We start from the raw sequence: 15,112 nt of genomic DNA, 5'->3' as shown, positions 1-15,112 counted from the left end.
ATTACTGGCAAATTGTTTTTATTCTCTAGCTATTTAAATTGGAAACTTTTTCTTTTTATTGCCAGCACAGACATTTGGAAGAGGTCAAACAGACACAATAGCCATCACCTAAAGACTTACCACACTGTTTAGGCCCAATTCCAACTGCTTTTGGCAGCTAAACAGTGTTGAGCCTCTTTAGTAGTTTAATTTAAGACCCCCTGCTAATATCATGTCCTGTAGGTCTTTTTACATTACCAACACATTAATTTTTTTCAGTAAGACAATACAGTTAGGAAACTTTTTTATTAGTTTACCTGGTGATAGAAGTAGAAGAGGGCAAAAAAGTGCCTGTATCTCACCTACAGCCATACCACATTGGAAAGGCCCAATCTTGTCTGATCTTGGAAGCTGAGCAGTGTTGGGACTGGTTAGTACTTGGGTGGGAGACCACATGGGAACACCTGGTGCTGTAGGTTTTTTCACATTACTGGCAAATTGTTTTTATTCTCTAGCTATTTAAATTGTAAACTTTTTCTTTTTATTGCCAGCACAGACATTTGGAAGAGGTCAAACAGACACAATAGCCATCACCTAAAGACTTACCACACTGTTTAGGCCCAATTCCAAATGCTTTTGGCAGCAAAACAGTGTTGAGCCTCTTTAGTAGTTTAATTTAAGACCCCCTGCTAATATCATGTCCTGTAGGTCTTTTTACATTACCAACACATGATTTTTTTCAGTAAGCCAATATAGTTAGGAAACTTTTTTATTAGCTTACCTGGTGATAGAAGTAGAAGAGGGCAAAAAAGTGCCTTTATCTCACCTACAGCCATACCACATTGGATAGGCCCAATCTCACCTGATCTTGGAAGCTAAGCAGTGTTGGGCCTGGTTAGTACTTGGGTGGGAGACCACATGGGAACACCAGGTGCTGTAGGTTTTTTCACATTACTGGCAAATTGTTTTTATTCTCTAGCTATTTAAATTGGAAACTTTTTCTTTTTATTGCCAGCACAGACATTTGGAAGAGGTCAAACAGACACAAAAGCCATCACCTAAAGACTTACCACACTGTTTAGGCCCAATTCCAACTGGTTTTTTCAGCTAAACAGTGTTGAGTCTCTTTATTAGTTTAATTTAAGACCCCCAGCTAATACAATGTCCTGTAGGTCTTTTTACATTACCAACACATGATTTTTTTCAGTAAGCCAATACAGTTAGGAAACTTTTTTATTAGCTTACCTGGTGATAGAAGTAGAAGAGGGCAAAAAAGTGCCTGTATCTCACCTACAGCCATACCACATTGGATAGGCCCAATCTCGTCTGATCTTGGAAGCTAAGCAGTGTTGGGCCTGGTTAGTACTTGGGTGGGAGACCATATGGGAACACCAGGTGCTGTAGATTTTTTCACATTACTGGCAAATTGTTTTTATTCTCTAGCTATTTAAATTGGAAACTTTTTCTTTATATTGCCAGTACAGACATTTGGAAGAGGTCAAACAAACACAATAGCCATCACCTAAAGACTTACCACACTGTTTAGGCCCAATTCCAAATGCTTTTGGCAGCTAAACAGTGTTGATCCTCTTTAGTAGTTTAATTTAAGACCCCCTGCTAATATCATGTCCTTTAGGTCTTTTTACATTACCAACACATGATTTTTTTCAGTAAGCCAATACAGTTAGGAAACTTTTTTATTAGCTTACCTGGTGATAGAAGTAGAAGAGGGCAAAAAAGTGCCTTTATCTCACCTACAGCCATACCACATTGGATAGGCCCAATCTCGCCTGATCTTGGAAGCTAAGCAGTGTTGGGCCTGGTTAGTACTTGGGTGGGAGACCACATCGGAACACCAGGTGCTGTAGGTTTTTTCAAATTACTGGCAAATTGTTTTTATTCTCTAGCTATTTAAATTGGAAACTTTTTATTTTTATTGCCAGCACAGACATTTGGAAGAGGTCAAACAGACACAATAGCCATCACCTAAAGACTTACCACACTGTTTAGGCCCAATTCCAACTGCTTTTGGCAGCTAAACAGTGTTGAGCCTCTTTAGTAGTTTAATTTAAGACCCCCTGCTAATATCATGTCCTGTAGGTCTTTTTACATTACCAACACATTAATTTTTTTCAGTAAGCCAATACAGTTAGGAAACTTTTTTATTAGCTTACCTGGTGATAGAAGTAGAAGAGGGCAAAAAAGTGCCTGTATCTCACCTACAGCCATACCACATTGGAAAGGCCCAATCTTGTCTGATCTTGGAAGCTGAGCAGTGTTGGGACTGGTTAGTACTTGGGTGGGAGACCACATTGGAACACCTGGTGCTGTAGGTTTTTTCACATTACTGGCAAATTGTTTTTATTCTCTAGCTATTTAAATTGTAAACTTTTTCTTTTTATTGCCAGCACAGACATTTGGAAGAGGTCAAACAGACACAATAGCCATCACCTAAAGACTTACCACACTGTTTAGGCCCAATTCCAAATGCTTTTGGCAGCAAAACAGTGTTGAGCCTCTTTAGTAGTTTAATTTAAGACCCCCTGCTAATATCATGTCCTGTAGGTCTTTTTACATTACCAACACATGATTTTTTTCAGTAAGCCAATATAGTTAGGAAAATTTTTATTAGCTTACCTGGTGATAGAAGTAGAAGAGGGCAAAAAAGTGCCTGTATTTTACCTACAGCCATACCACATTGGATAGGCCCAATCTCGTCTGATCTTGGAAGCTAAGCAGTGTTGGGCCTGGTTAGTACTTGGGTGGGAGACCACATGGGAACACCAAGTGCTCTAGGTCTTTTCACATTACTGGCAAATTGTTTTTATTCTCTAGCTATTTAAATTGGAAACTTTTTCTATTTATTGCCAGCACAGACATTTGGAAGAGGTCAAACAGACACAATAGCCATCACCTAAAGTCTTACCACACTGTTTAGGGACAATTCCAAATGCTTTTGGCAGCTAAACAGTGTTGAGCCTCTTAGTAGTTTAATTTAAGACCCCCTGCTAATATCATGTCCTGTAGGTCTTTTTACATTACCAACACATGATTTTTTTCAGTAAGCCAATACAGTTAGGAAACTTTTTTATTAGCTTACCTGGTGATAGAAGTAGAAGAGGGCAAAAAAGTGCCTTTATCTCACCTACAGCCATATCACATTGGATAGGCCCAATCTCGCCTGATCTTGGAAGCTAAGCAGTGTTGGGCCTGGTTAGTACTTGGGTGGGAGACCACATGGGAACACCAGGTGCTGTAGGTTTTTTCACATTACTGGCAAATTGTTTTTATTCTCTAGCTATTTAAATTGGAAACTTTTTCTTTCTATTGCCAGTACAGACATTTGGAAGAGGTCAAACAGACACAATAGCCATCACCTAAAGACTTACCACACTGTTTAGCCCCAATTCCAAATGCTTTTGGCAGCTAAACAGTGTTGAGCCTCTTTAGTAGTTTAATTTAAGACCCCCTGCTAATATCATGTCCTGTAGGTCTTTTTACATTACCAACACATGATTTTTTTCAGTAAGCTAATACAGTTAGCAAACTTTTGTATTAGCTTACCTGGTGATAGAAGTAGAAGAGGGCAAAAAAGTGCATTTATCTCACCTACAGCCATACCACATTGGATAGGCCCAATCTCGTCTGATCTTGTAAGCTAAGCAGTGTTGGGCCTGGTTAGTACTTGGGTGGGAGACCACATGGGAACACCAGGTGCTGTAGGTTTTTTCACATTACTGGCAAATTGTTTTTATTCTCTAGCTATTTAAATTGGAAACTTTTTCTTTTTATTGACAGCACAGACATTTGGAAGAGGTCAAACAGACACAATAGCCATCACCTAAAGACTTACCACACTGTTTAGGCCCAATTCCAACTGCTTTTGGCAGCTAAACAGTGTTGAGCCTCTTTAGTAGTTTAATTTAAGACCCCCTGCTAATATCATGTCCTGTAGGTCTTTTTACATTACCAACACATTAATTTTTTTCAGTAAGCCAATACAGTTAGGAAACTTTTTTATTAGCTTACCTGGTGATAGAAGAAGAAGAGAGCAAAAAAGTGCCTGTATCTCACCTACAGCCATACCACATTGGATAGGCCCAATCTTGTCTGATCTTGGAAGCTAAGCAGTGTTGGGACTGGTTAGTACTTGGGTGGGAGACCACATGGGAACACCTGGTGCTCTAGGTTTTTTCACATTACTGGCAAATTGTTTTTATTCTCTAGCTATTTAAATTGGAAACTTTTTCTTTTTATTGCCAGCACAGACATTTGGAAGAGGTCAAACAGACACAATAGCCATCACCTAAAGACTTACCACACTGTTTAGGCCCAATTCCAAATGCTTTTGGCAGCTAAACAGTGTTGAGCCTCTTTAGTAGTTTAATTTAAGACCCCCTGCTAATATCATGTCCTGTAGGTCTTTTTACATTACCAACACATGATTTTTTTCAGTAAGCCAATACAGTTAGGAAACTTTTGTATTAGCTTACCTGGTGATAGAAGTAGAAGAGGGCAAAAAAGTGCCTTTATCTCACCTACAGCCATACCACATTGGATAGGCCCAATCTCGTCTGATCTTGTAAGCTAAGCAGTGTTGGGCCTGGTTAGTACTTGGGTGGGAGACCACATGGGAACACCAGGTGCTGTAGGTTTTTTCACATTACTGGCAAATTGTTTTTATTCTCCAGCTATTTAAATTGGAAACTTTTTCTTTTTATTGCCAGCACAGACATTTGGAAGAGGTCAAACAGACACAATAGCCATCACCTAAAGACTTACCACACTGTTTAGGCCCAATTCCAACTGCTTTTGGCAGCTAAACAGTGTTGAGCCTCTTTAGTAGTTTAATTTAAGACCCCCTGCTAATATCATGTCCTGTAGGTCTTTTTACATTACCAACACATTAATTTTTTTCAGTAAGACAATACAGTTAGGAAACTTTTTTATTAGCTTACCTGGTGATAGAAGTAGAAGAGGGCAAAAAAGTGCCTGTATCTCACCTACAGCCATACCACATTGGAAAGGCCCAATCTTGTCTGATCTTGGAAGCTGAGCAGTGTTGGGACTGGTTAGTACTTGGGTGGGAGACCACATGGGAACACCTGGTGCTGTAGGTTTTTTCACATTACTGGCAATTTGTTTTTATTCTCTAGCTATTTAAATTGTAAACTTTTTCTTCTTATTGCCAGCACAGACATTTGGAAGAGGTCAAACAGACACAATAGCCATCACCTAAAGACTTACCACACTGTTTAGGCCCAATTCCAAATGCTTTTGGCAGCAAAACAGTGTTGAGCCTCTTTAGTAGTTTAATTTAAGACCCCCTGCTAATATCATGTCCTGTAGGTCTTTTTACATTACCAACACATGATTTTTTTCAGTAAGCCAATATAGTTAGGAAACTTTTTTATTAGCTTACCTGGTGATAGAAGTAGAAGAGGGCAAAAAAGTGCCTTTATTTCACCTACAGCCATACCACATTGGATAGGCCCAATCTCACCTGATCTTGGAAGCTAAGCAGTGTTGGGCCTGGTTAGTACTTGGGTGGGAGACCACATGGGAACACCAGGTGCTGTAGGTTTTTTCACATTACTGGCAAATTGTTTTTATTCTCTAGCTATTTAAATTGGAAACTTTTTCTTTTTATTGCCAGCACAGGCATTTGGAAGAGGTCAAACAGACACAAAAGCCATCACCTAAAGACTTACCACACTGTTTAGGCCCAATTCCAACTGTTTTTTGCAGCTAAACAGTGTTGAGTCTCTTTATTAGTTTAATTTAAGACCCCCAGCTAATATAATGTCCTGTAGGTCTTTTTACATTACCAACACATGATTTTTTTCAGTAAGCCAATACAGTTAGGAAACTTTTTTATTAGCTTACCTGGTGATAGAAGTAGAAGAGGGCAAAAAAGTGCCTGTATCTCACCTACAGCCATACCACATTGGATAGGCCCAATCTCGTCTGATCTTGGAAGCTAAGCAGTGTTGGGCCTGGTTAGTACTTGGGTGGGAGACCATATGGGAACAACAGGTGCTGTAGGTTTTTTCACGTTACTGGCAAATTGTTTTTATTCTCTAGCTATTTAAATTGGAAACTTTTTCTTTTTATTGCCAGCACAGACATTTGGAAGAGGTCAAACAGACACAATAGCCATCACCTAAAGACTTACCACACTGTTTAGGCCCAATTCCAAATGCTTTTGGCAGCTAAACAGTGTTGAGCCTCTTTAGTAGTTTAATTTAAGACCCCCTGCTAATATCATGTCCTTTAGGTCTTTTTACATTACCAACACATGATTTTTTTCAGTAAGCCAATACAGTTAGGAAACTTTTGTATTAGCTTACCTGGTGATAGAAGTAGAAGAGGGCAAAAAAGTGCCTTTATCTCACCTACAGCCATACCACATTGGATAGGCCCAATCTCGTCTGATCTTGGAAGCTAAGCAGTGTTGGGCCTGGTTAGTACTTGGGTGGGAGAACACATGGGAACGCCAGGTGCTGTAGGTTTTTTCACATTACTGGCAAATTGTTTTTATTCTCTAGCTATTTAAATTGGAAACTTTTTATTTTTATTGCCAGCACAGACATTTGGAAGAGGTCAAACAGATACAATAGCCATCACCTAAAGACTTACCACACTGTTTAGGCCCAATTCCAACTGCTTTTGGCAGCTAAACAGTGTTGAGCCTCTTTAGTAGTTTAATTTAAGACCCCCTGCTAATATCATGTCCTGTAGGTCTTTTTACATTACCAACACATTATTTTTTTTCAGTAAGCCAATACAGTTAGGAAACTTTTTTATTAGCTTACCTGGTGATAGAAGTAGAAGAGGGCAAAAAAGTGCCTGTATCTTACCTACAGCCATACCACATTGGAAAGGCCCAATCTTGTCTGATCTTGGAAGCTGAGCAGTGTTGGGACTGGTTAGTACTTGGGTGGGAGACCACATGGGAACACCTGGTGCTGTAGGTTTTTTCACATTACTGGCAAATTGTTTTTATTCTCTAGCTATTTAAATTGTAAACTTTTTCTTTTTATTGCCAGCACAGACATTTGGAAGAGGTCAAACATGACACAATAGCCATCACCTAAAGACTTACCACACTGTTTAGGCCCAATTCCAACTGCTTTTGGCAGAAAAACAGTGTTGAGCCTCTTTAGTAGTTTAATTTAAGACCCCCTGCTAATATCATGTCCTGTAGGTCTTTTTACATTACCAACACATGATTTTTTTCAGTAAGCCAATATAGTTAGGAAAATTTTTATTAGCTTACCTGGTGATAGAAGTAGAAGAGGGCAAAAAAGTGCCTGTATTTCACCTACAGCCATACCACATTGGATGGGCCCAATCTCGTCTGATCTTGGAAGCTAAGCAGTGTTGGGCCTGGTTAGTACTTGGGTGGGAGACCACATGGGAACACCAGGTGCTGTAGGTTTTTTCACATTACTTGCAAATTGTTTTTATTCTCTAGCTATTTAAATTGAAAACTTTTTCTTTCTATTGCCAGTACAGACATTTGGAAGAGGTCAAACAGACACAATAGCCATCACCTAAAGACTTACCACACTGTTTAGGCCCAATTCCAACTGCTTTTGGCAGCTAAACAGTGTTGAGCCTCTTTAGTAGTTTAATTTAAGACCCCCTGCTAATATCATGTCCTGTAGGTCTTTTTACATTACCAACACATGATTTTTTTCAGTAAGCCAATACAGTTAGGAAACTTTTGTATTAGCTTACCTGGTGATAGAAGTAGAAGAGGGCAAAAAAGTGCCTTTATCTCACCTACAGCCATACCACATTGGATAGGCCCAATCTCGTCTGATCTTGGAAGCTAAGCAGTGTTGGGCCTGGTTAGTACTTGGGTGGGAGACCACATGGGAACACCAGGTGCTGTAGGTTTTTTCACATTACTGGCAAATTGTTTTTATTCTCTAGCTATTTAAATTGGAAACTTTTTCTTTTTATTGCCAGCACAGACATTTGGAAGAGGTCAAACAGACACAATAGCCATCACCTAAAGACTTACCACACTGTTTAGGCCCAATTCCAACTGCTTTTGGCAGCTAAACAGTGTTGAGCCTCTTTAGTAGTTTAATTTAAGACCCCCTGCTAATATCTTGTCCTGTAGGTCTTGTTACATTACCAACACATTAATTTTTTTCAGAAAGCCAATACAGTTAGGAAACTTTTTTATTAGCTTACCTGGTGATAGAAGTAGAAGAGAGCAAAAAAGTGCCTGTATCTCACCTACAGCCATACCACATTGGATAGGCCCAATCTTGTCTGATCTTGGAAGCTAAGCAGTGTTGGGACTGGTTAGTACTTGGGTGGGAGACCACATGGGAACACCTGGTGCTGTAGGTTTTTTCACATTACTGGCAAATTGTTTTGATTCTCTAGCTATTTAAATTGGAAACTTTTTCTTTTTATTGCCAGCACAGACATTTGGAAGAGGTCAAACAGACACAATAGCCATCACCTAAAGACTTACCACACTGTTTAGGCCCAATTCCAAATGCTTTTGGCAGCTAAACAGTGTTGAGCCTCTTTAGTAGTTTAATTTAAGACCCCCTGCTAATATCATGTCCTTTAGGTCTTTTTACATTACCAACACATGATTTTTTTCAGTAAGCCAATACAGTTAGGAAACTTTTGTATTAGCTTACCTGGTGATAGAAGTAGAAGAGGGCAAAAAAGTGCCTTTATCTCACCTACAGCCATACCACATTGGATAGGCCCAATCTCGTTTGGTCTTGGAAGCTAAGCAGTGTTGGGCCTGGTTAGTACTTGGGTGGGAGAACACATGGGAACACCAGGTGCTGTAGGTTTTTTCACATTACTGGCAAATTGTTTTTATTCTCTAGCTATTTAAATTGGAAACTTTTTATTTTTATTGCCAGCACAGACATTTGGAAGAGGTCAAACAGATACAATAGCCATCACCTAAAGACTTACCACACTGTTTAGGCCCAATTCCAACTGCTTTTGGCAGCTAAACAGTGTTGAGCCTCTTTAGTAGTTTAATTTAAGACCCCCTGCTAATATCATGTCCTGTAGGTCTTTTTACATTACCAACACATTATTTTTTTTCAGTAAGCCAATACAGTTAGGAAACTTTTTTATTAGCTTACCTGGTGATAGAAGTAGAAGAGGGCAAAAAAGTGCCTGTATCTTACCTACAGCCATACCACATTGGAAAGGCCTGATCTTGGAAGCTGAGCAGTGTTGGGACTGGTTAGTACTTGGGTGGGAGACCACATGGGAACACCTGGTGCTGTAGGTTTTTTCACATTACTGGCAAATTGTTTTTATTCTCTAGCTATTTAAATTGTAAACTTTTTCTTTTTATTGCCAGCACAGACATTTGGAAGAGGTCAAACATGACACAATAGCCATCACCTAAAGACTTACCACACTGTTTAGGCCCAATTCCAACTGCTTTTGGCAGAAAAACAGTGTTGAGCCTCTTTAGTAGTTTAATTTAAGACCCCCTGCTAATATCATGTCCTGTAGGTCTTTTTACATTACCAACACATGATTTTTTTCAGTAAGCCAATATAGTTAGGAAAATTTTTATTAGCTTACCTGGTGATAGAAGTAGAAGAGGGCAAAAAAGTGCCTGTATTTCACCTACAGCCATACCACATTGGATGGGCCCAATCTCGTCTGATCTTGGAAGCTAAGCAGTGTTGGGCCTGGTTAGTACTTGGGTGGGAGACCACATGGGAACACCAGGTGCTGTAGGTTTTTTCACATTACTTGCAAATTGTTTTTATTCTCTAGCTATTTAAATTGAAAACTTTTTCTTTCTATTGCCAGTACAGACATTTGGAAGAGGTCAAACAGACACAATAGCCATCACCTAAAGACTTACCACACTGTTTAGGCCCAATTCCAACTGCTTTTGGCAGCTAAACAGTGTTGAGCCTCTTTAGTAGTTTAATTTAAGACCCCCTGCTAATATCATGTCCTGTAGGTCTTGTTACATTACCAACACATTAATTTTTTTCAGAAAGCCAATACAGTTAGGAAACTTTTTTATTAGCTTACCTGGTGATAGAAGTAGAAGAGAGCAAAAAAGTGCCTGTATCTCACCTACAGCCATACCACATTGGATAGGCCCAATCTCGTCTGATCTTGGAAGCTAAGCAGTGTTGGGCCTGGTTAGTACTTGGGTGGGAGAACACATGGGAACACCAGGTGCTGTAGGTTTTTTCACATTACTGGCAAATTGTTTTTATTCTCTAGCTATTTAAATTGGAAACTTTTTATTTTTATTGCCAGCACAGACATTTGGAAGAGGTCAAACAGACACAATAGCCATCACCTAAAGACTTACCACACTGTTTAGGCCCAATTCCAACTGCTTTTGGCAGCTAAACAGTGTTGAGCCTCTTTAGTAGTTTAATTTAAGACCCCCTGCTAATATCATGTCCTGTAGGTCTTTTTACATTACCAACACATTATTTTTTTCAGTAAGCCAATACAGTTAGGAAACTTTTTTATTAGCTTACCTGGTGATAGAAGTAGAAGAGGGCAAAAAAGTGCCTGTATCTTACCTACAGCCATACCACATTGGAAAGGCCCAATCTTGTCTGATCTTGGAAGCTGAGCAGTGTTGGGACTGGTTAGTACTTGGGTGGGAGACCACATGGGAACACCTGGTGCTGTAGGTTTTTTCACATTACTGGCAAATTGTTTTGATTCTCTAGCTATTTAAATTGGAAACTTTTTCTTTTTATTGCCAGCACAGACATTTGGAAGAGGTCAAACAGACACAATAGCCATCACCTAAAGACTTACCACACTGTTTAGGCCCAATTCCAAATGCTTTTGGCAGCTAAACAGTGTTGAGCCTCTTTAGTAGTTTAATTTAAGACCCCCTGCTAATATCATGTCCTTTAGGTCTTTTTACATTACCAACACATGATTTTTTTCAGTAAGCCAATACAGTTAGGAAACTTTTGTATTAGCTTACCTGGTGATAGAAGTAGAAGAGGGCAAAAAAGTGCCTTTATCTCACCTACAGCCATACCACATTGGATAGGCCCAATCTCGTTTGGTCTTGGAAGCTAAGCAGTGTTGGGCCTGGTTAGTACTTGGGTGGGAGAACACATGGGAACACCAGGTGCTGTAGGTTTTTTCACATTACTGGCAAATTGTTTTTATTCTCTAGCTATTTAAATTGGAAACTTTTTATTTTTATTGCCAGCACAGACATTTGGAAGAGGTCAAACAGATACAATAGCCATCACCTAAAGACTTACCACACTGTTTAGGCCCAATTCCAACTGCTTTTGGCAGCTAAACAGTGTTGAGCCTCTTTAGTAGTTTAATTTAAGACCCCCTGCTAATATCATGTCCTGTAGGTCTTTTTACATTACCAACACATTATTTTTTTTCAGTAAGCCAATACAGTTAGGAAACTTTTTTATTAGCTTACCTGGTGATAGAAGTAGAAGAGGGCAAAAAAGTGCCTGTATCTTACCTACAGCCATACCACATTGGAAAGGCCTGATCTTGGAAGCTGAGCAGTGTTGGGACTGGTTAGTACTTGGGTGGGAGACCACATGGGAACACCTGGTGCTGTAGGTTTTTTCACATTACTGGCAAATTGTTTTTATTCTCTAGCTATTTAAATTGTAAACTTTTTCTTTTTATTGCCAGCACAGACATTTGGAAGAGGTCAAACATGACACAATAGCCATCACCTAAAGACTTACCACACTGTTTAGGCCCAATTCCAACTGCTTTTGGCAGAAAAACAGTGTTGAGCCTCTTTAGTAGTTTAATTTAAGACCCCCTGCTAATATCATGTCCTGTAGGTCTTTTTACATTACCAACACATGATTTTTTTCAGTAAGCCAATATAGTTAGGAAAATTTTTATTAGCTTACCTGGTGATAGAAGTAGAAGAGGGCAAAAAAGTGCCTGTATTTCACCTACAGCCATACCACATTGGATGGGCCCAATCTCGTCTGATCTTGGAAGCTAAGCAGTGTTGGGCCTGGTTAGTACTTGGGTGGGAGACCACATGGGAACACCAGGTGCTGTAGGTTTTTTCACATTACTTGCAAATTGTTTTTATTCTCTAGCTATTTAAATTGAAAACTTTTTCTTTCTATTGCCAGTACAGACATTTGGAAGAGGTCAAACAGACACAATAGCCATCACCTAAAGACTTACCACACTGTTTAGGCCCAATTCCAACTGCTTTTGGCAGCTAAACAGTGTTGAGCCTCTTTAGTAGTTTAATTTAAGACCCCCTGCTAATATCATGTCCTGTAGGTCTTGTTACATTACCAACACATTAATTTTTTTCAGAAAGCCAATACAGTTAGGAAACTTTTTTATTAGCTTACCTGGTGATAGAAGTAGAAGAGAGCAAAAAAGTGCCTGTATCTCACCTACAGCCATACCACATTGGATAGGCCCAATCTCGTCTGATCTTGGAAGCTAAGCAGTGTTGGGCCTGGTTAGTACTTGGGTGGGAGAACACATGGGAACACCAGGTGCTGTAGGTTTTTTCACATTACTGGCAAATTGTTTTTATTCTCTAGCTATTTAAATTGGAAACTTTTTATTTTTATTGCCAGCACAGACATTTGGAAGAGGTCAAACAGACACAATAGCCATCACCTAAAGACTTACCACACTGTTTAGGCCCAATTCCAACTGCTTTTGGCAGCTAAACAGTGTTGAGCCTCTTTAGTAGTTTAATTTAAGACCCCCTGCTAATATCATGTCCTGTAGGTCTTTTTACATTACCAACACATTATTTTTTTCAGTAAGCCAATACAGTTAGGAAACTTTTTTATTAGCTTACCTGGTGATAGAAGTAGAAGAGGGCAAAAAAGTGCCTGTATCTTACCTACAGCCATACCACATTGGAAAGGCCCAATCTTGTCTGATCTTGGAAGCTGAGCAGTGTTGGGACTGGTTAGTACTTGGGTGGGAGACCACATGGGAACACCTGGTGCTGTAGGTTTTTTCACATTACTGGCAAATTGTTTTTATTCTCTAGCTATTTAAATTGTAAACTTTTTCTTTTTATTGCCAGCACAGACATTTGGAAGAGGTCAAACAGACACAATAGCCATCACCTAAAGACTTACCACACTGTTTAGGCCCAATTCCAACTGCTTTTGGCAGCAAAACAGTGTTGAGCCTCTTTAGTAGTTTAATTTAAGACCCCCTGCTAATATCATGTCCTGTAGGTCTTTTTACATTACCAACACATGATTTTTTTCAGTAAGCCAATATAGTTAGGAAAATTTTTATTAGCTTACCTGGTGATAGAAGTAGAAGAGGGCAAAAAAGTGCCTGTATTTTACCTACAGCCATACCACATTGGATAGGCCCAATCTCATCTGATCTTGGAAGCTAAGCAGTGTTGGGCCTGGTTAGTACTTGGGTGGGAGACCACATGGGAACACCAGGTGCTCTAGGTCTTTTCACATTACTGGCAAATTGTTTTTATTCTCTAGCTATTTAAATTGGAAACTTTTTCTTTTTATTGCCAGCACAGACATTTGGAAGAGGTCAAACAGACACAATAGCCATCACCTAAAGACTTACCACACTGTTTAGGGACAATTCCAAATGCTTTTGGCAGCTAAACAGTGTTGAGCCTCTTTAGTAGTTTAATTTAAGACCCCCTGCTAATATCATGTCCTGTAGGTCTTTTTACATTACCAACACATGATTTTTTTCAGTAAGCCAATACAGTTAGGAAACTTTTGTATTAGCTTACCTGGTGATAGAAGTAGAAGAGGGCAAAAAAGTGCCTGTATCTTACCTACAGCCATACCACATTGGAAAGGCCCAATCTTGTCTGATCTTGGAAGCTGAGCAGTGTTGGGACTGGTTAGTACTTGGGTGGGAGACCACATGGGAACACCTGGTGCTGTAGGTTTTTTCACATTACTGGCAAATTGTTTTTATTCTCTAGCTATTTAAATTGTAAACTTTTTCTTTTTATTGCCAGCACAGACATTTGGAAGAGGTCAAACATGACACAATAGCCATCACCTAAAGACTTACCACACTGTTTAGGCCCAATTCCAACTGCTTTTGGCAGAAAAACAGTGTTGAGCCTCTTTAGTAGTTTAATTTAAGACCCCCTGCTAATATCATGTCCTGTAGGTCTTTTTACATTACCAACACATGATTTTTTTCAGTAAGCCAATATAGTTAGGAAAATTTTTATTAGCTTACCTGGTGATAGAAGTAGAAGAGGGCAAAAAAGTGCCTGTATTTCACCTACAGCCATACCACATTGGATGGGCCCAATCTCGTCTGATCTTGGAAGCTAAGCAGTGTTGGGCCTGGTTAGTACTTGGGTGGGAGACCACATGGGAACACCAGGTGCTGTAGGTTTTTTCACATTACTTGCAAATTGTTTTTATTCTCTAGCTATTTAAATTGAAAACTTTTTCTTTCTATTGCCAGTACAGACATTTGGAAGAGGTCAAACAGACACAATAGCCATCACCTAAAGACTTACCACACTGTTTAGGCCCAATTCCAACTGCTTTTGGCAGCTAAACAGTGTTGAGCCTCTTTAGTAGTTTAATTTAAGACCCCCTGCTAATATCATGTCCTGTAGGTCTTTTTACATTACCAACACATGATTTTTTTCAGTAAGCCAATACAGTTAGGAAACTTTTGTATTAGCTTACCTGGTGATAGAAGTAGAAGAGGGCAAAAAAGTGCCTTTATCTCACCTACAGCCATACCACATTGGATAGGCCCAATCTCGTCTGATCTTGTAAGCTAAGCAGTGTTGGGCCTGGTTAGTACTTGGGTGGGAGACCACATGGGAACACCAGGTGCTGTAAGTTTTTTCACATTACTGGCAAATTGTTTTTATTCTCTAGCTATTTAAATTGGAAACTTTTTCTTTTTATTGCCAGCACAGACATTTGGAAGAGGTCAAACAGACACAATAGCCATCACCTAAAGACTTACCACACTGTTTAGGCCCAATTCCAACTGCTTTTGGCAGCTAAACAGTGTTGAGCCTCTTTAGTAGTTTAATTTAAGACCCCCTGCTAATATCATGTCCTGTAGGTCTTGTTACATTACCAACACATTAATTTTTTTCAGAAAGCCAATACAGTTAGGA

General features: G+C 39.4%; 18 non-coding genes and 14 pseudogenes across 18 annotated transcripts; all 32 read left to right on the top strand.

The window, feature by feature from the left end:
- The first annotated feature begins 339 nt into the window (after positions 1 to 339).
- LOC146028762 (5S ribosomal RNA) lies at positions 340 to 458 on the top strand (annotated as a pseudogene).
- Positions 459 to 803: 345 nt separating this feature from the next.
- LOC146033710 (5S ribosomal RNA) lies at positions 804 to 922 on the top strand. The gene has a single exon (XR_014459118.1). It is a non-coding gene; the product is annotated as a 5S ribosomal RNA (ribosomal RNA).
- Positions 923 to 1,267: 345 nt separating this feature from the next.
- Positions 1,268 to 1,386, top strand: LOC146034442 (5S ribosomal RNA). Its single transcript, XR_014459849.1, has one exon. It is a non-coding gene; the product is annotated as a 5S ribosomal RNA (ribosomal RNA).
- A 345-nt stretch (positions 1,387 to 1,731) lies between these two features.
- On the top strand, positions 1,732 to 1,850 carry LOC146027422 (5S ribosomal RNA). Its single transcript, XR_014454824.1, has one exon. It is a non-coding gene; the product is annotated as a 5S ribosomal RNA (ribosomal RNA).
- Positions 1,851 to 2,196: 346 nt separating this feature from the next.
- LOC146029143 (5S ribosomal RNA) lies at positions 2,197 to 2,315 on the top strand (annotated as a pseudogene).
- A 344-nt stretch (positions 2,316 to 2,659) lies between these two features.
- On the top strand, positions 2,660 to 2,778 carry LOC146028111 (5S ribosomal RNA; annotated as a pseudogene).
- A 344-nt stretch (positions 2,779 to 3,122) lies between these two features.
- Positions 3,123 to 3,241, top strand: LOC146027336 (5S ribosomal RNA). Its single transcript, XR_014454740.1, has one exon. It is a non-coding gene; the product is annotated as a 5S ribosomal RNA (ribosomal RNA).
- A 345-nt stretch (positions 3,242 to 3,586) lies between these two features.
- Positions 3,587 to 3,705, top strand: LOC146034576 (5S ribosomal RNA). Its single transcript, XR_014459981.1, has one exon. It is a non-coding gene; the product is annotated as a 5S ribosomal RNA (ribosomal RNA).
- Positions 3,706 to 4,051: 346 nt separating this feature from the next.
- LOC146029074 (5S ribosomal RNA) lies at positions 4,052 to 4,170 on the top strand (annotated as a pseudogene).
- A 345-nt stretch (positions 4,171 to 4,515) lies between these two features.
- On the top strand, positions 4,516 to 4,634 carry LOC146034575 (5S ribosomal RNA). Its single transcript, XR_014459980.1, has one exon. It is a non-coding gene; the product is annotated as a 5S ribosomal RNA (ribosomal RNA).
- Positions 4,635 to 4,980: 346 nt separating this feature from the next.
- LOC146028761 (5S ribosomal RNA) lies at positions 4,981 to 5,099 on the top strand (annotated as a pseudogene).
- Positions 5,100 to 5,444: 345 nt separating this feature from the next.
- On the top strand, positions 5,445 to 5,563 carry LOC146033708 (5S ribosomal RNA). Its single transcript, XR_014459116.1, has one exon. It is a non-coding gene; the product is annotated as a 5S ribosomal RNA (ribosomal RNA).
- Positions 5,564 to 5,908: 345 nt separating this feature from the next.
- LOC146034263 (5S ribosomal RNA) lies at positions 5,909 to 6,027 on the top strand. Its single transcript, XR_014459670.1, has one exon. It is a non-coding gene; the product is annotated as a 5S ribosomal RNA (ribosomal RNA).
- A 345-nt stretch (positions 6,028 to 6,372) lies between these two features.
- LOC146027574 (5S ribosomal RNA) lies at positions 6,373 to 6,491 on the top strand. Its single transcript, XR_014454970.1, has one exon. It is a non-coding gene; the product is annotated as a 5S ribosomal RNA (ribosomal RNA).
- Positions 6,492 to 6,837: 346 nt separating this feature from the next.
- On the top strand, positions 6,838 to 6,956 carry LOC146028760 (5S ribosomal RNA; annotated as a pseudogene).
- A 345-nt stretch (positions 6,957 to 7,301) lies between these two features.
- Positions 7,302 to 7,420, top strand: LOC146032146 (5S ribosomal RNA). The gene has a single exon (XR_014457590.1). It is a non-coding gene; the product is annotated as a 5S ribosomal RNA (ribosomal RNA).
- A 345-nt stretch (positions 7,421 to 7,765) lies between these two features.
- On the top strand, positions 7,766 to 7,884 carry LOC146032534 (5S ribosomal RNA). The gene has a single exon (XR_014457964.1). It is a non-coding gene; the product is annotated as a 5S ribosomal RNA (ribosomal RNA).
- A 346-nt stretch (positions 7,885 to 8,230) lies between these two features.
- LOC146028157 (5S ribosomal RNA) lies at positions 8,231 to 8,349 on the top strand (annotated as a pseudogene).
- A 345-nt stretch (positions 8,350 to 8,694) lies between these two features.
- LOC146028054 (5S ribosomal RNA) lies at positions 8,695 to 8,813 on the top strand (annotated as a pseudogene).
- A 346-nt stretch (positions 8,814 to 9,159) lies between these two features.
- On the top strand, positions 9,160 to 9,268 carry LOC146029780 (5S ribosomal RNA; annotated as a pseudogene).
- Positions 9,269 to 9,613: 345 nt separating this feature from the next.
- Positions 9,614 to 9,732, top strand: LOC146032145 (5S ribosomal RNA). The gene has a single exon (XR_014457588.1). It is a non-coding gene; the product is annotated as a 5S ribosomal RNA (ribosomal RNA).
- Positions 9,733 to 10,078: 346 nt separating this feature from the next.
- LOC146034938 (5S ribosomal RNA) lies at positions 10,079 to 10,197 on the top strand. The gene has a single exon (XR_014460342.1). It is a non-coding gene; the product is annotated as a 5S ribosomal RNA (ribosomal RNA).
- A 345-nt stretch (positions 10,198 to 10,542) lies between these two features.
- LOC146028759 (5S ribosomal RNA) lies at positions 10,543 to 10,661 on the top strand (annotated as a pseudogene).
- Positions 10,662 to 11,006: 345 nt separating this feature from the next.
- Positions 11,007 to 11,125, top strand: LOC146028052 (5S ribosomal RNA; annotated as a pseudogene).
- A 346-nt stretch (positions 11,126 to 11,471) lies between these two features.
- Positions 11,472 to 11,580, top strand: LOC146029778 (5S ribosomal RNA; annotated as a pseudogene).
- A 345-nt stretch (positions 11,581 to 11,925) lies between these two features.
- LOC146032143 (5S ribosomal RNA) lies at positions 11,926 to 12,044 on the top strand. The gene has a single exon (XR_014457586.1). It is a non-coding gene; the product is annotated as a 5S ribosomal RNA (ribosomal RNA).
- Positions 12,045 to 12,390: 346 nt separating this feature from the next.
- On the top strand, positions 12,391 to 12,509 carry LOC146034937 (5S ribosomal RNA). Its single transcript, XR_014460341.1, has one exon. It is a non-coding gene; the product is annotated as a 5S ribosomal RNA (ribosomal RNA).
- Positions 12,510 to 12,854: 345 nt separating this feature from the next.
- On the top strand, positions 12,855 to 12,973 carry LOC146028757 (5S ribosomal RNA; annotated as a pseudogene).
- Positions 12,974 to 13,317: 344 nt separating this feature from the next.
- LOC146034452 (5S ribosomal RNA) lies at positions 13,318 to 13,436 on the top strand. The gene has a single exon (XR_014459859.1). It is a non-coding gene; the product is annotated as a 5S ribosomal RNA (ribosomal RNA).
- A 345-nt stretch (positions 13,437 to 13,781) lies between these two features.
- LOC146028756 (5S ribosomal RNA) lies at positions 13,782 to 13,900 on the top strand (annotated as a pseudogene).
- A 345-nt stretch (positions 13,901 to 14,245) lies between these two features.
- On the top strand, positions 14,246 to 14,364 carry LOC146032142 (5S ribosomal RNA). Its single transcript, XR_014457585.1, has one exon. It is a non-coding gene; the product is annotated as a 5S ribosomal RNA (ribosomal RNA).
- Positions 14,365 to 14,709: 345 nt separating this feature from the next.
- On the top strand, positions 14,710 to 14,828 carry LOC146027749 (5S ribosomal RNA). Its single transcript, XR_014455135.1, has one exon. It is a non-coding gene; the product is annotated as a 5S ribosomal RNA (ribosomal RNA).
- The last annotated feature ends 284 nt before the right edge of the window (positions 14,829 to 15,112 follow it).

This window comes from Crinia signifera, chromosome 8 (assembly GCF_055691185.1).
Source record: "Crinia signifera chromosome 8, ASM5569118v1, whole genome shotgun sequence".
NCBI lineage: Eukaryota > Metazoa > Chordata > Amphibia > Anura > Myobatrachidae > Crinia > Crinia signifera.
This window is presented reverse-complemented; position numbering and strand designations above follow the sequence as displayed.